At 41.9% G+C, this 23,556-nt stretch overlaps 1 non-coding gene across 1 annotated transcript; it reads right to left on the reverse strand.

Annotated features, from left to right (window-relative positions):
* Positions 1 to 9,639: 9,639 nt before the first annotated feature.
* LOC113241404 (U6 spliceosomal RNA) lies at positions 9,640 to 9,741 on the reverse strand. The gene has a single exon (XR_003311568.2). It is a non-coding gene; the product is annotated as a U6 spliceosomal RNA (small nuclear RNA).
* Positions 9,742 to 23,556: the final 13,815 nt, after the last annotated feature.

The raw sequence follows: 23,556 nt of genomic DNA on the forward strand, positions 1-23,556 counted from the left end.
AACTATGGAAATATAAAAGGTCTGTCTGTTCAATTTCTTCCCTGAGGGTCAAAGGCAAGATATCAGCTGTACCTCTCCATTAGGGGTGTAGAGGTACAGAGTCCTCTGCTTCCAAATGGCCTGTGTCATGTCAGACCTCCTTCCAGAAAGAAGGATGCATACAGTTGCATCCTTTCCTTCTGGATTTTATATATAATTATATAATATAATGCAATATAATATATATTACACACACATATGCATAATTTAGTTAATTTCTTCTGACTGTGCTCTTGACTTGGTTCTGACATTATTTCCAATTTTTTCCTAGAGCTGGGTTGCTTAGAGCACAGATTCTCCATCCAAGTCCTGCTACCTTCTTTTCTAAGGGACTCCAATCTCAAAACTCTTTTGCTGGTCCTTCCAGATTGTGATCTCTCCTCTGGAAACTTGAGGAGTCACCCCTGAGGCTGAGCACCAGGCTTGCCCAGAAACTCCTATTCTCATTTTTAGCTTCCTTCCCAGGTCAGGTGCACGAGGATTCATTTCTCCTGGTGGGGAAAGAGGTGATAGGGTATAAGAGTGAGAGAAGACATCCCTGGGCGTAATTGAGGTTCACTTCAAACCACTTTCTTAACCAACTGACCTGCTGCCAAAATGCGTTGAGTCACTGACTAAATCTTCTCCAGTGTCCCCTGCAGGGGGCAGCAGGGAAGAGCTGTGCCAAAATTCCAGCTCCCAGCCCCAGCTACACCCTCCATGGCCAACCAGTCCCTTGTGCCGTTAAATGGGTCAGACACTTGGAGTCCGTGAGGTGTAGGGCTTAAATCATCTGAGACGCTGGAGGATTCTCAGATCCCAAGCAGTGACTCTTTATATCAACCCTGATTAGTACAATAGGGTCATCTGATAGTTAATTTTTTGCATTTTGCTGATATTAAGACTTGTTCTCTCTCTCTCTCTCGTTTTTAGGATTTGCTTTCTCTTTAAATAAAATGTTGCTAATCCTGTTTAATTACTCCCATTTGTGTGGTTGCAGGAAAATGCTGCAGAGAAAGACATGGCTCTGTTTCCCATTGTGTGAGCCAGTTGTGTTTTGTAACACACGTGATTTGATTTCTTATTTTGACATTTTTGCATTATTTCAATTGTTATTTTTATTTTCTTAAATACAATTTAAGCACCAAGTATAGAAGTTGCACAAATATATCTTAATTCTTTTTCTCTCATTATTGAGGTATACGGGACATTAATAACCTGCAAATATTTAAAGTGTACGACTCAATACGCTTTGAGGCATATACCCTTAAAACCATGTCCTCAGTCAAGATAATCAGCATTGATCACTCCTAAAAGTTTCTTCATGCTCTTTTGTTTCCTCATGCGCTCTGCTTACTACCTTCACCTCTATTCCCAGGAAACTAGCATGCTGTTTTCTGTCATTGAGATTAGTTTGCATGTTCTAGAACTTTATATAAATGGAATCAAGCATTATGTACTTTTTTGAGGAGACTGGAGATCTGACTTCTTTCAGTGAACATAATTAGGTTGAGATTAATCCATATTGTGTGTATCAGTGATCTTCTCCTTTTTATTATATAAAATACTGTATTTTATTTATCCATTTGCTTATTGATGGACTTGGGGGTTTTCCAGTTTGGGGCCATTACAAACAAAGCTGCTATGAACATTCTAGTATTTCTGTGAACAGAGGCTTTTCTTCCTCTTGGGTAAGTACCTAAAGTTAAAATAACTGGATCATTAAGTAGTTATATGTTTAACTTTTTTTTTTAAGATTTATTTATTTATTTTTGAGAGAGAGAGAAGGAGAGTGTGCAAGGGGTGGGGAGGCACAGAGGGAGAAGAAGAGAGAATCTCAAGCAGACCTCTGGCTGAGTATGGACCCCAGGGCAGGGTCTGGATTCTATGACCCTGAGATCATGACCTGAGCCGAAATGAAGAGTCAGGTGCTTAACTGACTGATCCACCCAGGCGCCCCTATAGGTTTAACTTCTTAAGAAACTGCCAAACTTGCTTCACTTAACATAATCCCCTCCAGTTCCATCCATGTTGATGCAAATGGTGGGTATTCATTGTTTCTCATGGCTGAATAATATTCCATTGTCTACATGGACCACATCTTCTTTATCCATTCATCTGTCGATTAATGAATCATGGAACACTACATCAAAAACTAATTAAGTACTATGCTGGAGCTAACTGAATATATTAAAAAAAAGAAAAGAAAGAAAGAAAGAAAGAAAGAAAGAAAGAAAGAAAGAAAGAAAGAAACTGCCAGTCTCTTTCCAGAGTGGCTGTCCCTCTTTATGTCCCCACCAGTAAAGTACAAGACTTTCAGTCCCTCCACAACCTCACCAACTCTTGATGTGGCCACAGTCTTTTTAATTTTAGACGTTCTTGTAGCTATGTAGTGGTATCTCGTTGTGATTTTAATTTATATTTGCATGACAACTAATGGCGCTGAGAATTTTTTCACGTGCTTATTTGCCTCCGTATGTCTTCATTCTAAAATTCCCGTTCAAAAATGAAAAAAAAAATGTGAGAAGCTCTTACGTGATCAATCACTACCAGTGGGAGTCAGGGCTGGCACTCTGGTAACGAACAAATCAGTCTCTCTCGATGTTCTGTCCTCCAGTCACGTAAATGAAGTTTCTCCTGTGGTTTCACATGGGTTCGTCTTCATTGCTTCAATACAGAAGAGCATAAGTAAGCTTCAAGTATCTTTGTATGTCATCAAACTAATAATTCCCCTTCGAAAGTCAGTGCTGAGAATAGCACTGCAGTTCAGAGCATGTCACGGGGAACTTTCCATATTTGTGGAATGCCTCCTAGAGGACAGACACTGGCCTGTGCCTTGCAGTGCTGACGGATGAGACACTGTCCTCAAGGAGCTCACAGTATTGTAGGAGAACCTTACTGGAATATCCCAAGTTCTGAAGTAGCATATCTCTTTAAGGAAATAAATGAATACATGAATATGTAAATAAATATCGCAATAATCAAAACACTTAAATCCCGGGGCTATGATCAGGCAAACCAGAATTTAGCAAACTGGCTTTCTATTCTGAAACCTTTAAAATGTATGCATTTGGTGCCACTGCAGTGTGGGTCACAGAAAAACTCCGGTTCAACTGTGCTTAAACTATGTTGATAAAATCATGTGTGAGTCATACTGGCTCAAGCACCAAGCAAGATATTTTATATATGTATCATCTTTTATCTTTACTACGACCCACCAAGTCTGAGCTTATAAACCTATTTTATAGACGAAGGGACTCAGTGTTGAAATAACTCCTCTAAAATTAATCAATCACCAATTTCCAGAAGTAAAATTAAACCCAGATCCATCAGACTCCGTGACACTTGGCACCCATCTTTTGTTGGTGCCTAGAAAAATCCACGTCTCATGTGACCTCTCCCTAGAAAAAAATCACCTTGTACTCTGCTCTAACTTTGCTTCTTTCAATCAATAACGCCTTAGAAATAAGAATAAGCTGGTTAGAACGTCAAAAAAGGTCTACACAACAAAAACAAATATTCTGGTGGCCCATTTTCAGATATGTATGTTTAAAACTCCTCTAGAAAAAAAAAAGTGGCATCTTAATGCCAAGTCCTATTTCGATCATTCATTTCCAGATTGGAAGCAGACACACACCCTGGGCTCGATTACACTGTGAGGTGTTGACAGAATTTACTCCTCCAGAGAACTCAGCAAAGCTTTGAGGTCAAGAGCTTCATTTGAGGCTTTTTGCGATTCTCTGCTGGGGCTGCTGACCTAGCTGAATACATATGGAGACTCTTCCAGGCTCTCAGCTCTGTGCAGAATGTTCAGAGAATAGCAGCGAGGAAAATGCTAGAGACCTGGGCTCAAGGCTTCCTAGTTCTGGTAGAGTTCAGGCTACAGCAGAAAGCATTGGCCCATGGGGACGGTGTGCACTTTCTGTGTTTTTGGAGGAAGCAGCTGTGACCTGTTGTTATTGGCCACTCCAGCATGGTCCGTGTGCCCGGGGACTTTCTTGTAAGGTAAAGATAAACAGCAAAGGGAATAGGGAGCTCTGTCCCCTGTAGCATCACGATTGAATGAGGACCCCGTGAACTCAGAGAACTAACCTGAAAAATAAACAGAAACCCACTTTTCATTCTCTGCTTCAGCTGATGCATTTGGGAGCCTCTGCTTGGGCCCAGAACTGGGTGAGGCCTGGAAACAGATCCAAAGAAAGTATGGTCCGAGTGGGAAGCCTCTGAGGTAGGTTGGACTTTACAGCTAGTGCGTCATTTTACAAATTGAAGGTTTGTGGTGGGGAGAGGTCTAGCAGAACCATTTTCCAATTGCATGTGTTCTCTTATGTCTGGGTGTCACATTTTGGTAATTCTTGAAATATTTCAAATGTTTCCACAATTTTTATATTTGATCTGTGATCAGTGATCGCAACTCACTGAAAGCTCAGCTGATGGTCAGTAGTTTTTAGCACTAACGTGTTTTTTAAAGTATGTACACTGTTTTTGTAGACATAATTCCGTTATACACTTAATAGACTACGGTGTACATATAACTTTTATATGCACTGGGAAACCAAAACCTTCATTTGACTCCCTTTGTTGAGATATTTGCCTTATTGCAGTGGTCTGGACCTGGCCCACGATATTTCCAGGGTACGCTGGTGCGTACTTGTGGAATTCTGTGGTCCCCACCCTTTCCCAGCCACACCCCCCCACGCAGGCTTCACGAAGACTAGGCCAGTTTTGCTCACCATTGTGTAATTGTCAGTTAGGACAGCGTCTGACTCACAGTAGGGACTCACTGATCTTAGTTTGCCCCTTACCATCATTCGCCACCACGCAGCAGAATTGGCCTCCAACGTATGCTGCTGACCTGTCATTTGCCCACTCGAGAGCTTGGGATGCCTTCTAACTGTCCTTAGGGTAAAATTGGACTTACGTAGTAGCAGGGCGTACAAGACTCTTGACAGCCTGACCTGACCCTATTGTTAAGTGTATTTATTAAGCACCTACTACATACCAGGCACTGTGTGGTCGCTAGGAATTTATCAGCAGACAAAACAAAGATTTTGCCCTTTGGTGGGTGGAGATGTACAACAAAGAAGTAATTTTTTTTTAAGATTTATTTAGTTGAGAGAGAACACGAGCGGGAGGGGCAGAGGGAGCGGGGGAGAGAACCTCAAGCAGACTCTGCACTGAGGGCAGAGGGTGGAGCCCGACTTGGAGCTCAATCCCACAACCCTGAGATCTCGACCTGAGCCGAAGCCAAGAGTTAGAAGCTTAAGTGACTGCACCACCCAGGTGCCCCAAGAAGTAATTTTTAGAGTGTGGTAGACGGCAATACATGCTGTGATAAGAAAGAAAAGTTGAGCAGGGTGCCAGGGAAAGGCAACGTCAGGGGCTCATGGGAGTTTGCAATTTTCAGTAGGATGGTCAGCGTGGGCCTGATTGAGGAGACGTTTGGGCAAACGTTGATTTCTGGGGATGGCTTCCAGCAGAAGGAATGGCCGGTGCAAAGCCATAAGGGCAGGAGCATGTCCGTGTGTTTGAGGAACACCAGGAAGGTCAGTGTGGCTGGAGCAGCGTGAAGGTCCAGGTCACGTACAGGCAGTAAGACAGAGAGACACAATGGGAGTTCAGGTCATACTGTTGGTTGTTGTAATGACTTAGACTTCTTTCCCCTCTAATTTTGAGAGTTTATTTGAGCAAAAATCTATTCAAATTGGACAGCGCCAAACTGGAAGTTGTTAGGCGTGCTCCCAACTTAGACTTTAACTTTGAATAGCATGGCAAACCACTTCAGAACATTGAGGAGAGAAAAGATGTATTCTGACCTAAGTCACTACATACATTCTGCTCACTACTCTGCTGAGCATAGATGGTCAGGGAACGAGGTCAGCGGGGGAGCACTGCGGTAATCTAGGTGATTTGAATCATGGTGGTAGGCGAGGAGGTGTGCCCAGAGCCTGCCCCTTCCTCAGTTTGCCATGTACCTGGGTAGAGCAGACTTTCAGTTGGAGAAAGCCCTCAGGCAAAAGAATGCATATTCCAGCAGATGGAAGGTGGCATCAGAGGTCAGGCCTGAGGAAAATGAACAGGGCACCAAAGCAGGGTCACCCACAGTGAGGACTGTGACATCAAGAAAAGGAAGCTTACTCTGGGAAAATAGCCTAGTGGGTGGACGGGGCAGTCTAGAAGGGCTGCTGGACAGCACTGAGGGCGCCAGTGAGGCTCAGGGACATGAAGGTAAGGCCTGATAATGTGGCTACGGGCTGTGCCACGGCCAAGTTCAGCTGTATGGGTGTGGCATGATAGAGTGTGCAAAGAAAGGAGTGATTGCGATGAATGATTGGGGAATTTAACCTGAGTAAGACAGGGAGAGGTGGTGTCAGAAAGGTGAGGGAGAATGGAAGGTGACAGGACCAGTGGGTAAGAAAGCCCTCAAAAGTTGCAGAATTAAGGCACCAGAAAGAGTGAGCTAGGGAGATAGTGAGTGAGTGTTGGTCAGGGTGGGATGTGTGAAATTGAGGCGAGGGAAGAGTACAGATTACTGATGAAGTTCTAGGGTATAGCCGTGAGAATGAGGAACTGAGGCAAGGGGGTGGACCAGATCACAGGCAGAGAGAAGCTTCTCGAACAGAGAAGCCTGTCAGAAGGATCATATTTGGGAACATTGGAATTTCCGGAAATGAAGATATTCTTGTGATGGAGAGAGTGGCAATGAGTCGGTGCCAAATCACCAAGAAACAAGAGGGAAATTCCTGGGGATTAGCAGTAGAGTAGAATGTGATAGAACTTGTAGACTTTAGAGCCAGAGCTAGCATATCTGTTGGCTTAATTTCTTACCATTCTTCTCCATCCAAACTCCTACTACCAACAAAAACAAACATCTTTTGAGAGCTTACTGTGGACCACTACTGAACAGAGAACTTTACTGAATTAACTCAATCCTCCTAACAATCCCAGGGAACACGGATTATGGTCATTTTTTCACACCCTTAAGGAAAATGGATAAGGGAGAAGTTAGGGAACTTCCCAGTGATAAACCACTGGTAAGTAAGAGAGGGAGATGAAAATTCAGGCAGGGTTTCCACTGAGGCTTACACTGTAGCCATACCACTTTAATGTTTTTCTCGACCAGGACTGAGATCTTGGCAAGCAGCACCCTCAGAACACGTCTTCGCCTGGATAATACATGCCAAATCAACGTTGATCCTTTGGGGCAGTCCTACTCAAAGCAGAGTCCATGGCTGCGCGTCACCAGGAGCTCCTTAGAAATGCAAATTCTCACACTCCACGCCAGACCCCAAGATTTAGAATCTCAGGGATGGGACTCAGGAATCTGTTTTAACAAAGCCCTCCAGGTGATTTTTATGCATTCTAAAATTTCAAAAGCCCTGTGTGAACCCTCCCAAGTCCAGTATCTTGAGTATGGATTTGAAATATAATATTAAATTCAAAGAATTGCAACATGACCTCCTCTGTCATTTTAACTCTATTTTATGGCCTAATCTGATCCACACTTTTTACAAATCAAGCCATCTATCCTTCTGTATACAGTTAGAGTTCTTAATCCACTTTGTGGTATTGACAGGGGCTGAAGATAGGGAAGAAGAAGAGAGTGTGTAAGACAGATGATGAGCTCAAGCTCAGATCTGTTAAATGGGAGACATGCTCAGAGCTCCCGGGTGGTTAGTTAGCAATCTGTTGGTGGTAGAGGGCCCCAACCTGGGGTGTAGTCAGCTCTGGGGAGATAGATCTGGGAGGCATCAGCCCACATTAGTTGAAGCTGTGATTTCAGACACAGTCGTCTATGGGGAAACTGGAGAGCCCGATGAGAAGAAAGATGAAAGACAAATGGGTAGGGAACATCAATATTTGCGAAGTGGGCCAAGAGGGAGGAGACTGTGAACGTCTGAGAAGAAAAGACAACAGAGATATAGGAGAAAGAGAAGAGAGTGCTTAGAACTCAAGAGTTTCAATGAAGGGTTGAATTGCAGTGTTGAAAATCAGAGAAAGATCAAGGGGGATGAGAACTGAAAATAGCAATTTGGAGGTCACTGTTGGTAAGTTTTGACAGAAAGAGGGAGTAGAAAACCTTGTGAGAGCCTGAGAAGTTAGTGAGACACAGGCTACTGAGACAGGTTCCCAGCAGTGTCTCAGGGACCTCGTTGTTGAAGGGAAGAAGGTGGACAGAGTGTTAGTTTGAGAAGGAGTAGGATGAAGGGAAATATATTTTTTTAATGACGGAAGCTTTAAAATGTTTGTAAGGTGAACAGAAGACAGAGGAGAGGGATAAATTAAAGGTACAAGAAACAGAAATTTATCTGCTAAGGTGAAATTTTTTTAGACTTATGACATTTATAACATTTGGTGCTAGAACCATAAGAAATGTTTGCGAGATATGTTTACCAAATAAATGAAATTATTATTGGGATACAGTACATCCCAGAGTGAAGGGGGATAGCCCTCCCTTGAGAAGGGCTCAAGTTCCCTTCCAGATGTACTCACCTCTCTCGCCGTTGCCCACTGCTGCCCTTACTACCCCAGGTCCAGAAGCCCCTCACCGTTCTCAAAGTGCGTCACACCCTCACTGTCTCTTTGCACAAGGACTCAATGGCTTTGCATCAGGTTTTACCTCTGTCTAAAGTATCCTTTCGCCTACTCATCCTTTGAGAGTCCTCTCCAGTATCAGCTTCACCGTGAAGCCTCTTCTCTGTAAGCTGGAATTCATTGCTGTCTCCTAAGGGCCACGACAGCCTTGTGTTCTTAGGTCTTGTGGACCCTTCACAAATTCTCTGCCATCACGTTGTATGCCTGTCTGAATTTCCTTCGTTAGACTGGAAACAGGCTTTTACCTGCCTATAACCAGCTCCTCAGATAGTGCTTGGCACATAATAAGCATTAGAGACTGATGACCAAATGAACGAGTGAAAGAAAATTGAATATTGGCTTTCCAAAACTATACATCTTTAAAAAAATTTTTTAAGATTGATTTATTTATTTGAGAGAGAGAGAGAGAGAACACAAGTAGGAGAGGCAGAGGGGAGGGAGAGAGAATCTCAAACAGACTCTGAGCTGAACGTGGAACCAGCGTGGGGCCCGATCTCATGTCCCAAGATCACAGCTTGAGCTGCAACCAATAGTCATTTGCTTAACCAACTGCACCACTCAGGCGCCCCCAAAGCTACACATTTTTTAAAAGAAGCTCAGTAAAAATCAGCCTATTGGTTCATCTCAGGAAATACAGAGACACTTTTGAAGACACTGAAACATCAAAACCTAGAGCAACAGAATTATGGTCACTCTGTCAAAATTATAAAAGGTTTTCATCAGGCCTGCCTAACATGAGCACATGGACAGAGCAAAACTATCATCCTACGACTCTCAGAAACAGAAATGTGTGATTTGGGTAATACACAGAACAATTGGAATTTTTATAAACGTATTTGCTAGCCAAAAGACCCTTGAAGGGTGCTGGGTCTCTCCTAAGTTCTACAGAATGATCTGAGAAGTCCATTATTCTTTCCAGTGGTTGGTTTATGAAAAGTCAGGCAACAGAATTCTGGTCAATGAGGCATGAGGGAAGTGTCTTAGGAGCCCACATCAAAGAGTTTTTCTCATTCTTTTTCTTTTTTTCTTAGTATAGAACGCTTCATGAACTTGCATGTCATTCTTGCACAGGGCCCATGCTTCTCTGTTTCATTCCAGTTTTAGTAAATGTGCTGCTGAAGCAAACACAAATTTTCTCTTTCCTAACAGGGATCCAAGAAAGGGACTTATTTTCTTATACTCTTTGGACATGTATCAAGATGTGATGCCTGGAGCTATTGCAGCCATATTGTGACCAGGAGGTGACAAGCCTGAGGAGAAAAGCCAATGCAGTGAGGATGGCAGAAGAGAAAAGTAGAAAGATCGGGGTCCCTGGTGGTCATGTTGAGCCACTGCATTAACCAACTCTACAAGGGCTCTACCTCTAGACTTCTTCTTCTTCTTCTTCTTCTTCTTTTGCTTCTTCTTCTTCTTCTTCTTCTTCTTCTTCTTTTGCTTCTGCTTCTGCTTCTGCTTCTTCTTTTTACTTCTTTCTTTACATGAAACTACAAATGAAGTTCCTATCATTATGTCAGCCAGTTGAATTTTATCCTCAGCAACCTTCAGCTGGATGCATTCTGAGAGATACAACTGACCACCAGATTGAAGGACCAGCTTTTCTAGCATTACAGGTTATTTTAACTTCATTCTTTACTGTGACTTCTCAGGCCGCTGTTAAAACATGTAAATCTGCTACTGATTTTTAAAAAATGAAAACATCCAAATAAGCAATCATATCAAGTGCAAACTTCTTTATACAGTATAGGTTTATTTTTAAAAAACAAGCTCACTTGAATATTTGACTCCATTAATATTACCTCTCCAAAATACCCACCAGCTTTTACAGCGTTCAGATTCCAGACACTGCCTACTACCGTGATTGATGAGAGAGGATTTCCTAGCATTCTTGCTTTGTGCAGAATATGAGCTGAAGACATTTCCACATCAACCTTCATTTTGAAATATGTTCCAGGAAGAATGTGGTGAGTTTCTTGGGTTCGCCTGATTTTCACAGATTAAAATCTGTGATTAATAACGCAGACTTACTTACGACTGTGAGAATAATGGCAACGAGAATAAGGATTTTGATTTTAGTAAACATTTATTGAAATCTTTTAACATGCAAGGGACTCCAGGGAAGCAGTATAACATCATGATGAAGAATAAGGGCTTTGCTCTCGAGCAGGTGTGGATTGTGGCCTTGAAAGGTACTTGGGCATTTTCTGGGGAGGGAAACCAAAATAGGAGTACACGTTCCCATGCTGATTCCAAAGATTGACGTCGGAGTCCTTAGGAAGGTGTGTGGCTGGGGCCTCTTTTCCTTTTGCCTTGAGTTTCTATGTGGAGGAACTTGTTAGTGAAAAGTTCCTTGCCCCACACCCTATTTCTCTTTAGGTGAGTGATTTACCTGACCTTGGGAAATGAACTCTGCCATGGTTGACTCAGCCCCTTCCACTCTCGTTCTGTTGGGGGATCTGCCCCCCAGGTTTAACAGGGTCATGGCAGACCCGCAGGACCTGTCACGGTAGATAAGTCTATACAATTCAGCCTGACTTTTATTAGCAATCAATCTGACATCTTAATCTCCACGTATCTGACTCCTGGGTCACTCCTGAGAGAGGATCTGAACTCCTAGAAACAGAGAGCTGCTATACTAGAGGCTCTGCGAGACACCATTTGGCCATGCTGCTGCGTTGCGCACTGCACAAGGTGGTGGAGAGAGGGGTCTAAATCTTTCCCATGTACAAAATCTCTTGTTTCAGCCTCTTTTAGCCAAAAGTTCCCATACAGATAGACTCCTAGAAGCCCTGCTTTTCTGTTCATTAGGTGGGCTCAGAAAAACAGCATGGCCACCGTTTAAGGCAACCTCTCCAAAATCCAACCAGGTAGGGAGCTTCTCAGGACTGAAATGGAGTGACAAGTCAAAGGCAGCCTGACTTCTCCAAAGGCCTCGCTGTACCAGGTGCAGCTCGTTCTGCCAGTTTCCTAAGCTGCCCGGGCGTAGGGGTTGTTTTGGAACCCGCCATGAGTGGCAGCGTCCGAGCGCTGACCTCAGAAGCTGTAACAGCAGGGCCATTAACAAGCAGGCAAAAAGCGGGGGGAAGTATAAAAGGACTATGGATGAGTCCATATGAAACAGTCCCATCACATCCGGAAATCCTAGGGGGAGAAAGTTCAGGAGGTGAGTTTATGTGTTATGTGGTTTAAGAGCTAGAGTCAGTGCAAGTTAGATTATTGTTAGTGTGACCCCAATTTGACTCATAGGGTGGGGAGTACAGAGGAAAAATGAATTGTAATAAAAATTGTCATGCGGAGGTTTTGGTGTCATAATTCTGTGTGTGAATTCAATTTGGGAACATTATTATGAGTTTTTGTGCTTAGATTTGAACATAACTTTGATTTTCTTCCTCTTACGGTAGTTTACCCTAAATCACAGCACCAGAGCATCGGGGACCATGCCTCTGGCCGGCAGTCGAGTCCTGTAGACGAAATCGTTTGGAATCTGGGCCTTGAGAGTGGTTCTTACGTACCCAGTTCCTGGGACTTAGGCTGCCATGTTTTTTGTACAGGAAGCATGGGTGCCGTCATCTCCACCAACACAGGTCACACCTGCCACCCTGCACCGACCTCAACAGGGGGGAGGAGGGTTAGAAGCTAAGATCCAAGAGGCTTACAGTCTGGAGGGGGGAGATGACCATATCCAGTACAGTGTTGTGGGCGTGTATGGGGTACAAACGGGGTCACAGGGGGTCCGGTAGTGTACAGAGGTGTCTCAGAAGAGAGAAAAAGTCTGTGGTTCAGGCATAACTGATAATAGAATCCCTGTTCACTTTTAAAACTGTCTGTATTTAGATGATAAATTGTTTGGCTAGCCTAGGCTAGGAAAGGGTGATCTATTCTTTCTGAAACTTGGAAAAAAAAAAACCATCAGTAGCATCTTAGGGGTGAAGCTTAGTGTAAAAGTAACTATTTGGGAGTTACTTGTAGTCTGGGCCTGTGACTTACCCTCTGTGCCAGGCTCTGCTGTGTGTGTGTGTGTGTGTGTGTGTGTGTGTGTGTGTGTGTGTTCATGCACGCGCACACAGGGGATGGAGAGAGAGCATGAAAATTGAATGAATAGGCAAATTGAATGAATGAGTGCCATTCAAACTAACTAAATTACTAAAATAACTAAAATTGTTAAACAACGAAAGTAATTTTCTTTTTCAGAAATCATTCTGAATGGCAGTCGATTTGTCGGGAGGTTTCAAGTACACTAAGAGGGGAAAACAAGTGATTTTACAAATAACTTTGAAAGACAATTGGTCTTTAAAACAAGCCCTTGGGTCCTCCCTGTCCTCGTTCACTACAGGATAATGACGGAGGATTCATTTGATGAAAAACCTCCAAGAAGCTTCTGGGGAAGAAAATGTGTCCTGAAGGCAAAGTTGTGGTCTTTATTTATTTATTTATTTTAAAGATTTTATTTATTTATTTGACAGAGAGCACAAGTAGGGGGAGCTGCAGGCAGAGGGAGAGGGAGAAGCAGACTCCCCACTGAGCAAGGGGCCCCATGTGGGACTCAATCCCAGGACCCCGGGATCATGACCCAAGCCGAAGGCAAAGGCTTAACCAACTGAGCCACCCAGGTCTTCCAACCCCAATAGTGAGAGAACCTGAGGAGGGAAGTGCGCAACTTACTTGCAAATCGTAGGTAGCTTTCTGTGAGCTGACTGCTAATAAAAAAAAAAATCCACGCACTTTAGTTTTAAGTTAGTAGTAATGACAATTAGTTGATTCAGGCCTTTTGCGCTCTGAGTCTTCAGGGAGTCTTCCCTGAAAGAGACTGGTAAGAGGGCTGCTGTCCCCTTTCCTGAAGCATCTACTAAGAGACTCTGACCTTCTTGCCCCAGACAGGCCGTGGGCCCACGTGTGCAGGCGGACTGTTGATTCTGGGCGGTTTCCGCAGATCCTGAAGACCACCACTAAAAGTCTTTCGAGGAATTACTTCATGAGAGAATATTTCACTCTGTACAGACAGCTGAGCGACCCGACGTACACACAGCTAGTACGCTCTCAAATGATTATAAAACAGGTACACCCACCTTAAAGAAATAGGTTTTAATTAGTTTAAAGCAGGAGGACGCAAAGAAAAATCTGAGAAGGGGGGGCGGTCTGAGGAAAGGATGTGGCTGTTTTACTGTGCAATTTGGCTTAGAACTAGCTCTGGTGGTTGTTTTTCCGAAGTATCGCCTCCAGCTATTCCGGAAAAGATAATGTGGAATGAAGACAATCATTCATATCATTATGTTTTATTGAGCAAAAATATTTCTAACTAAAGTATTAATGGGATACTAAAGGACTGCATCTTAAACTTTAATGGGGGAGTGGAGCGTGTGTGCCTTGAATGAACCGCTGTATTCGATGCTTCTTATATTTCTTTGTTTGCTCTAAGAATTTTCCATTCCACTCACCTTACACACAAGAAGCCGACTTCTCCGTTTCTTTCAAGTGCATAGCTCTTTTTGCCAAAAAAGAAGTATATGATTCTGAATTCCTTGTGAAAAAAATAGAAAATCGAAAGAATTAAAATCTGAATTTTGTTGAAAAGATGTCTACCTTTATTAAAATGCGTATTTCATTTTTTTAAGAAAGAAAATACAACTAATAAAATATAAATGGATCTTTCTCTAGGGAAGCAGTTGAAAATGCTCAAAATTTATTTCTGCAGTTAATTCCTTACCCCAAATTATGGTTACACACTCGGCTATAGAGGCTTTGCATTTCGATCAACGAGGATTTACTTTTCTTTAGAGAATAGCTGACACACTTCACTTCCCCAATAACCTTCCCATGACATTCTCCCACACAAAATATTGTAGATTAAAAAAAAAAAAGCTTCAACTGACGGAAGCCTACCTGTAGCTCATTCAGAATTGAAAATGGGAAGATTAACATGTCCCTTCTTCATGGGAACAGGGGAAAAGGCAAAACCAGAAATTTGTGTGACCACCTAAGGTCCCTTTCTTATTTGCAATTCCATTTCTCTATATAGAACGGGAATAATTTCCTCATATGGTTTTTAAAACAATCCATTGTAAAATATAAGTAGTATATATTTTTTTCTCTGTTTGTACTGGTAAGCCTGGATAAAGAGGGTGAAGACGACTTCTAGTTTTTGTGTCTGAGCAGAGTTTGCAAGACAATATAGGGAATATTGAAGGGCACCCAGAAATGTGTTAGCCTGACCTGTGAGCACAGATGGGAGTGCCCAGAGCTGGGGCAGAGCCTGGCTCACCGCTCACCAAACTCATTTCTTGTTCTTGGGGAAAAAACGAACCAGCCAAGCCAATATGGTGGTTGCGACCCACATGTGGCTATTTGAATTTAAATTACTTACAATCAAATAAAATTTACAAATCAATCTCTTAGTTGTATAAGCCAGATTTCAAGGGCTCCGTAGCCACGGGAGGCAGATGTCTACCATTCTGCACGGTGCAGAAACAGAATACATGTATCCTTACGGGAACTCCTGGGCAATCCTGAGCTAGACTCCGTTTCTGTCTCCTTTCTTGTTACTGAGCTCTAGTCGATGAAATGCGAGAAGTGACGTGTCCTGAGCCTTCAAAACTCCTAATCAATTAATTTCCCCTCTATGGCAAATTTGGAGTCATGCGTTGCAAACATAAGAGTCACAATTAGTGAAAGCCTTACTGAGCGACAAAGGCCAGTAAGACATCACACGGGAACTTGACTCAGTGTTCAGTGACATCAGATGTCTTTCCACTTTCTAAGCAGGTGTCATCAAGTTGCCAGAAGCACGGGGTCAGAGGCACAGTGAACAAAAAATTCAGGAATGTTACCTCGAGGAGGAAATTGGGGAATGCTTCTACCCAAAAAGAGATGAAAAAAAATCTAGTAAATTTTTAGAAAACTGTATTGCCAAGAAATGAGAAGTCTGGGCTAGGCGTTGAGTTTGGAACGCCCCTGAAATCTCAAACTTGCACCAGCAGAAAATTCTGCGCCCTCTTTTGGGGCCTGCTTCCAAATCCCAATTTCCACTGTGGCACGGGTGGATAAAGGACCCGGGGGATCCTGCGAGACGGAGGCCAGAGCCACAGAATTGGATGAATGCATTCCTTTCAGAAAATAGGAATGGGAGTCCAGTCAAGAAACTTCTCCTACCACTACAGGGCCAACTCACACTGGCCAGCAGGATTCCAACTCTTCGCTATGCACCCGTGACTGCTCCCAGTTTTTCCCTTGACAAATGGGAGTGTTTGTCACTGACCTCCTGGCCTAAAGGCGCTACTGAGTGTTGAACTTGTGCTGGAGAGCAGGGGGAAGTGGAGGCAGAGAGCTTGCCATTTAGGTCAGAGGCCACCAGGTGACAGAGGTTCACTTGCTGAGCTGATTGAAAGGACTAAGCGTTATCTGCACATCCTGGACTTGAAGCTGGACTGACTAATTGGATGGGATTTGAATTGTCTCCCTTCAAAATTCTGGCCCTTTAGTCCAGTGTCCTCATTTTTATCACTGGGGAGAACAGCGCACTTAGAGGATGGGTGTAAGACCACACGCCGGACTCCAAAATAGAGCCCAGGTTCCTGGACACAGAGTCCACTTCTGTGTGTTGACTTGTGCTAAACCTACCAACAAAAAAGTCCAGTATGCATGTATAGTATTGGCACTAAAGAAAGTAACTTACAAAATAATGTAATATTTTCTAAAAGCATTCATTTAAAATGATAAAATATTTCCGGGAGCCTGGGTGGCTCAGTGGGTTAAGCACCCGACTCTTGATTTCAGCTCAGGTCATGATCTCTGGGTTGTGAGATGGAGCCCAGCACTGGGCTCTGCGCTGGGTGTGGAACCTGGTTAATATTCTCTCTCTCCCTCTCCCATTGCCTCTTCCCCACCAAATAAATAAAATAAATAAAATAAAATAAAATAAAATAAAATAATAAAATATTTCCATGTTAAGGTAAATTAATTGCAAGCATATGTAGAATATTTAATGTCATTACAAAGTATAATCATTGATCATTTTAAAACCACATAGAAGTGATTTAAGCAACTTTTAATAACTGTATTCTATACTCTCATGATAAATTCTTCAGATGGTCCTCTTCCAAGAAATCCTTCCCATCATGTAACTAAATCATCTTAATACTTGTGTTCTATATTTTCTCTCTTCTCTGACAACTTTCCTGGTCCACAGTTAGGATCTGCAATTGGAGATACTGTTGGTAAATTCATCAGACTCTACTGCTGTTCTGTTCTGAGATACAGAAGATAAGAAATTACTATATCAATTGACATTTTAGACAAAGATTCTTAGAGTCGGAAGTCAGGTAGGAATCATGCAGTCCATCATCCCACATGCTTGACCGATAAAGTGGACAGCCGCCAATACTGCCTGACGCCTACATAACCAGGGATCAAGAAATGTTTGCTGAAAAGTAGGACTGAAGCTGCTTTTCACTCCGCATCATCTAACCCGTTCATGAAAATGTGGCAGGAATCTGACTCCTACACTGACACTCTTTTCCCTTTATCATGACCATATACCACCCATTTGATGTGTTTGATCCATTAACTACAACAATGATATTAAACCTATTTTTATTTGGAAAAGCCAGTCCGTTACTGCTGCTGGGCCTGTATCCCTTTGAAGAATCCTTCTCGCAGAGTGTTCTGGCCCCTAGAATGTATAATTGCAATTTTGAGTATTGTCTTCTTTCATTGGCGCCTCCTCTGTTTTGTTGTTGTTTCGGAAAAAATATTAGTGCGGCTTCATAATGTAGAAAATCAGAATTGGATTTGTTACCCTCTTAACCCAGTTTTGCGTATTTCACCCCATTCTTTCATGCTTGTCAATGTTTTTGTCTCTACTCTACCCACCACGGACGATCTGAACCCAGGACAGAAAAGTCAGGCCCCATGGACCCTGAGAACCTGCCCTGAGAAATGGGTTCTTGTTTCTTTTTCTGGTGGATGGATTCTTCTTGGTAAATAGCTCCTAGTTTATATTAGTAGTTTTTGTCGTGATAATACTTTATGATAATTTTTATATGATATCCCTTGAAATGTATTGTCCGAATTTATTATTATGACTTCTTAAGTTCTCCCTCTGGAAGAAAATGAATCTTCTTTACGTTTTATAATTTCTCGTGTGTGTTTCTAAGTAGCCTTTACTTCCTATTGTCTTTCTTTATTAGAGCTTGTATTGTTCTCTCTCACCTAAACTGAATCCATTTTGTTTTATTCTCTATGTTCTAGAACATTAGTGTCATATAATCATGGAATTCTGAAGCTAAGAGGGGCCTTACAGAGTTCAGAATATGAACCTCTCTACCACCAACTATTCTTTTTATTATTTTCCTTTCTCCTTTGGGTTCCATATTTTGAAAGATTCTTGTCTAAAGACAATCCATTTGTTTTAGTAATCTTTGAATTGTTTTTCCATCTTTTACTACCAATGACATTTATATTGCTACTCAGAACTTCTCATCAGCACAAGACAACCAGCGTCACTGCACCAAGGTGATAAAATTCTCGCCAATAAGGAAAAAAAAAGAGGAAACCAACCAAACAATAAAACTTAATGTTTCCATAAGCCCCCACAGTGTTATCTTGAGTGAGTGCAGGTTTTCCATTAGGCTATCTGCAATGTTGAAACTAGCTCACAGAATACTTCTTTAGATAACCCTTCAAAATCAGGAAACTTTAGGCTGCGATTTGCAGGTTTAATCCAATCCTTTTATTCAAGTAAGCAAACTGAGACAAAAATCACCCTCCCAGTAAGGGATGGGCCACGTCCCAGTTTTATTTTTATTCTAAATTTATGTCGTTTCCACTATTGCACACTTCCTATCTTCACGAAGGTTTTGAGTAAGGCCCTACCATATTCATATGGGTGCTGCTAGGTCCTTGAAAGTCAATATTCGATGTATGCAAATTCTGCAAACCCTAGGATACCAGGTGTCAGAGTAACTGTGGTTTAGGATGGTGCCAAGTCAGAACACAAAACTCTTGGCTAGGCAATCTCAAAGCACCAGATGACTTTTAGACTCTCTAGAAATATCCTTAAAACGTGTGACTAAGTCTAACTCTGTAACTTAGACTGATTTGAGTATTTTCTGAATCTGGCCCAGTTCCATACAATACAATACAATATTCTGAAATGGGATATATGGTAGGCCCCAGGGGGCCTTTACAGTGAGCTTCTGTCCATTTGTTTTAATAAATTCTTATTAAGATATCTGTTACCATCCTGATATACTCACTCATTTAATCCTCTCAACAACCTCATGAGGCAAGTAAGATTATTATTTCTACTCTTAGATGGGGAAACTGAGTCCAAGAGTAGTTAAGAGTATTGTTGGAAATAATGCAGCTACCTAGTGGCATTTAGTAACGAACCCAGGTAGTCTGGCCAGAGTTCAGAGTCTTCACCAGCATACCACAGTGCCTGGATTCTTGCAGACTAACTACTCTGGTTAAGAGAGCAAGGACAAGAAGGAGACCCAAGAACTGACTTCATCTTTGAGTTCAGGCCTTGGGGATGACAGAGTTGACAGCCTGGGCAATTGCACTCATGCTTCCTGCTACTTGTTGCTTGGCGCCAATGCAAAGAAAATGTTGTCCAAAGGGCAATTCTAGAATTCTCATCAAGGATCTGAAACCGTTGGGGGCACATGGGCACATCAGTATGGTACATATTTGATGATTACTGCATTATTTCACTGTTTTAAGGGATTGTGATGAGCTGAGGGAGTTGTGCATACATTAGCCATGGAGGAGAGCGCCACTCCCCCCCTCCCCCCCCAGCAAGGTGTAATTATTATTCATCCATCTTAATTCTTGCTTGTCAATCACTATTCATGGGAAACCGTTTTAAAGTGTTGATTCATCACTTTTCCTCTTCAAAATTACAAATTATAAAGAACACAGGGTAATATTTTTCCCCCTTCAACAAGAAATAACAGAAAAGTGACGTTAGCATCCAAATCATTCCAGCACCAGAGTAGATGCAATCACCAAACGACGAAACACAGAATTCATCTTCCATGAACTAGCGGGACCGCTGTGCTTTTGGTAAAATTATCCATATTAAAAAGAGGAGAGTTCAAACTGGAATAAACTGCTGAGGATGGACGTGTTGACCTCACTTTGGATTTTATTATTTGCAGAGAATTTTTATTTGCTTCTGCTTTCCCCAGGCACCTGCACGTTATAGGAAAGCAAAATATATCATTGATGCTTTGGTCAAGAAAGAAATGTATCCGTCTAAGAGGGTTCCTTTAAGTTAGAGTTTGTAACTTCCCTCTTCAGCAGTCCCCAGGGGCTGTACATACATTGGCTCGAAACTCTTCCAGCTGCCCAATCTTTAATAAAACAACTGGTGGACAATTATTTCATTTACCCCCTACCGCTCTGTGACATTGATTCCTGTGGCATACAGGCTCAAATGCGCCAAATTGGAGGAGATAATGGCAGTGCATAATGTGGTCACAGGGAAGTATATTGTTCTTTCTGTAAAGTGTATTGGGGATGACAGCTTCCTTTCGTCAGGATGTCTGTTAAACTGTAGAACTAGTCAGGATAAAGGAGAGGTTCGTTCCCTTGGGCCTGTGTTTCTAGGAAGAAGAAAAAGAAATAATTGGGAAACAGGATGTGGAAATGTTCTCTTCTTTCTCTGCTGTATGTCTTTTAGGATCTGTTTGTTTGTACAGATCAATCGCCTTCTGAAATATTATATAAGCGATTCTTACAGCTGTCAGTTAATCTCTTTAAATACCAAAGGCAATGTACCTTAAATTGAATTACAGTTGAGGGACCTATAAGCAGAATAGTCTCCATTTTTTCCTGTTTGGGATCATCATAATTCCATCCTGAGTTCAGTCAATTTAGAGGATAAATTATATCCCTGAAAATTCCAAAAGGGCCCAAATGAACCCATTTGGTCATTATCATCTTGCAGCATCTACCAAGAAACACACATACATCTCCAGTGGCAAACATGCCCCAATGGTATGAAATGAGCGACTACTAACTACCTGAATGAGGTGCTTCACTTAGGCAATTTGGAGATTTTTGCATAATAAATGAATAATAATAATTATAATCAGGTTTTTTCTTTGAATCATAGCTTACCAGGTTAATGAGTAAAAATTTACTCTAGCCTGCAAGCTGTACAAAATTGTGCACAAATTATGCAAGTCTCTGAACATTTTCATCCATTTTACCATATACACAATTACTTAAAATTGCCTTAATCTTAGTTCTCTATTATCTTGGGAGATATTTAACTCCCGAAGCTCTTTCCTTGGTTGGAAAATGCAAGTACTTCTCATTAAAAGGCAAAATAATTATATTTTTCTTTGATAGTATAATTTCGTTTTGATGAATGAACACTTCAGTCATTATCTGGGCCAAGGTTAGTGTAAGAAAAGATACCACAGGAAATGATTCTTTCTGGAACCCTGCTTACCAAGGCTCACTGGCAGCTTCCTCTGCTCTTTCTGATACGTCACTTTGGATCTTAATGGAAAATAGGAAATAAAGAGAAGAAAGGAAAGTTGCCAGATTCCAAAATGATGATGATGACGACAGTGGGGTCTGGACTTACTTTAGTTCTCATGGTTTAACTAGGGGAATGAATTCAAAATTCACTTTGCCACATTATGGACTAGAAACACATTTAGGTAGTTGGGGATATCACTATGGGGTCAAGAAATAATGAGAAGAATGGTTTCAAATTCTGTGTGTATCAGAATCACTAGGGGAGCAGTTTGAGTTGGGAGAGTTTGGGTTCATTTTAAGAGACCCATCCCACAGTCACTTGAGCAATAAGGAGCACTGTGGTGTCTAATGGTCTCTAAGGCACAGTGGGCCTTTCACATCCGGAATGGAAAGATCTGTGTGTGTTTCTCTGGTCCTCTGCAAACTATTTCCTTTCTTTGTTCACGTGGCGATCTCTACTTCTTAGACCCCACGACCACCTCACTCCCATTCTGCAGACTTTCCTAGATCTCTCCCAGTCTTTTCTGTGAGCACCTGGTCAGGGAAAAAAGCCTGCAGGAGAGAGTGGACTCTTTTCTATCTGTGGCCTCCTTCCCTTGGGGCCTCCCCCTCTGTCAGCGCACACAGCCACTTCCGCCCACTTGTCCATCACCCCAGCTGAACTCTGCTCACTGCTGACCCCTTGCATCTTGTTCATTACATCTAATATCCATTGGAAACAAAGCTATGCTGATCTGGAAGAAGAAACATTCTTAAGGATCCTATGCCAGGGTCACCCAGAGAATTTGCTTTGTGAAAAAGCAATGGAAGTATATCATCGGGTCTGATGAGGGCTACTTTACTCTTTCAGAGCTCTCTGGTACAAAACATTGTGATGTACATAGAGGAATGCAATGTTTGCTCTTTGTGTTAGGCTAAGAATCACAATCTTTTGATGGGAGGAGTTCACAGAAGTTATAATTCACAAACCTTGGCAGTGCAATTACCGTGTTTCTTTTTTTTAACACTGCTTCTTTGAGCACAAAGAAAAACTTAAGAGAAGTGCTCTGGTCAATGAGCATTTTCTCTGGTAATAGGTGTAAAAATAAATTTATCCTTGGCCATCGGTATTGTTCCTGATTTCACAGCAACAAATTTTCAATGTAGACATATGAGATGTGTATAAATCATGAAGCAGAGAAGTTCATTTCGTTAGTGTAATCGAAAGAGGTCCTACCATCATTTTCGTTGGGTGTAAAATTCAGTTATTGGTGGGGTGACCATACATCCAAGCTTCTCTGGCACAGCTCTGGTTTATGCCTATAGTCCTGCTCTGATGCTGAATAGCTCCTCAACCATTCACTCTCAAAAGTGTTCCAGATTGAACGATGAATTATGCGACTGTTGGAGTTACAGACGAAGCTCCAACTGTAACTGTAACTCACCAGCACGCTCGTCTTAATTTTTAATGACAGCCCATTCAGCTCTCCTGGCCTATGCCTCCCATCCATGAGAGTCTGTATAACCTTTCATTAGACAAGCCTTTTTCCAGTAAAAGAAATTAGAAGTGACTCTAACTAATTGAAGGAAAGGATATATTTTTCTGGCATAAATGATCTTTACCATTCGTGTACCAGGAATGGGAAATCACTCAACTCAACCAGACTTGAAAAAGGGATCTCCAATTGGATTTTTAACACTTCAGGCATTCCGTAATAGGTGGGTACCCAGAACTGTTGAGGTCAGTTGTATTCTTCTGGCTAGTAATTTAGGGTATACATCAAGAAGCACTCAAAGAAAGACAGACAGTATGATGTATTATCAGTGGGCAGGGAGTAAACCATCTCTCTGAAGATTTCAAAGTAAAGGGTGAAGAGCTATTTTCAGCAATCTTTTGAACCATTTGGGAAGGACAATATAAGAAGATTCTTTGAAGCTTTCTTTCAACCTTATAATTATATGTCCCGTACTTTCAATGCGGATCAATGTTGAAGAAGTCTCTCTGACAGTGATTGATGGTTTTCTCCTGAGAGACCTCCTGGACAGAAAATATGGAACCTTCCTCGGAACTCCTTGTGCTTTAGCACCTCTCCGAAAGATCTTCCTTTGGGTTATCAGAAATCTCTGTGTGTTTAGGTCAGTTTTGTGACACCTGACAGCAGTAATCAAAAATCTTTCATTGCCTTTCTGATTGAGATCTTTTATATTTTGAAGTCAATTATTATTTATGCCTTAGCCTTCTCTTTTCAAGACTAACCTACAAAACCCCTTTGTTTTCTCCTACCATTTTTTTCTGGTAAGAACAGAAGTTCCTGAGGCACTGTTTTCTCTTGAGGAGTCACTGCTTAAGCTGAACACAATATTAAAATTACTAATTAAAGATGTTTCCCAAGTGTTTCAGTTCTTTGAAGATGCTCAATGCTTACAATTCATTTTTGAATGAATGAATGCTAAGACTTCATAAGTGTCCATCTTAAG

Source organism: Ursus arctos, unplaced genomic scaffold, assembly GCF_023065955.2.
Source record: "Ursus arctos isolate Adak ecotype North America unplaced genomic scaffold, UrsArc2.0 scaffold_30, whole genome shotgun sequence".
Taxonomy (NCBI): domain Eukaryota; kingdom Metazoa; phylum Chordata; class Mammalia; order Carnivora; family Ursidae; genus Ursus; species Ursus arctos.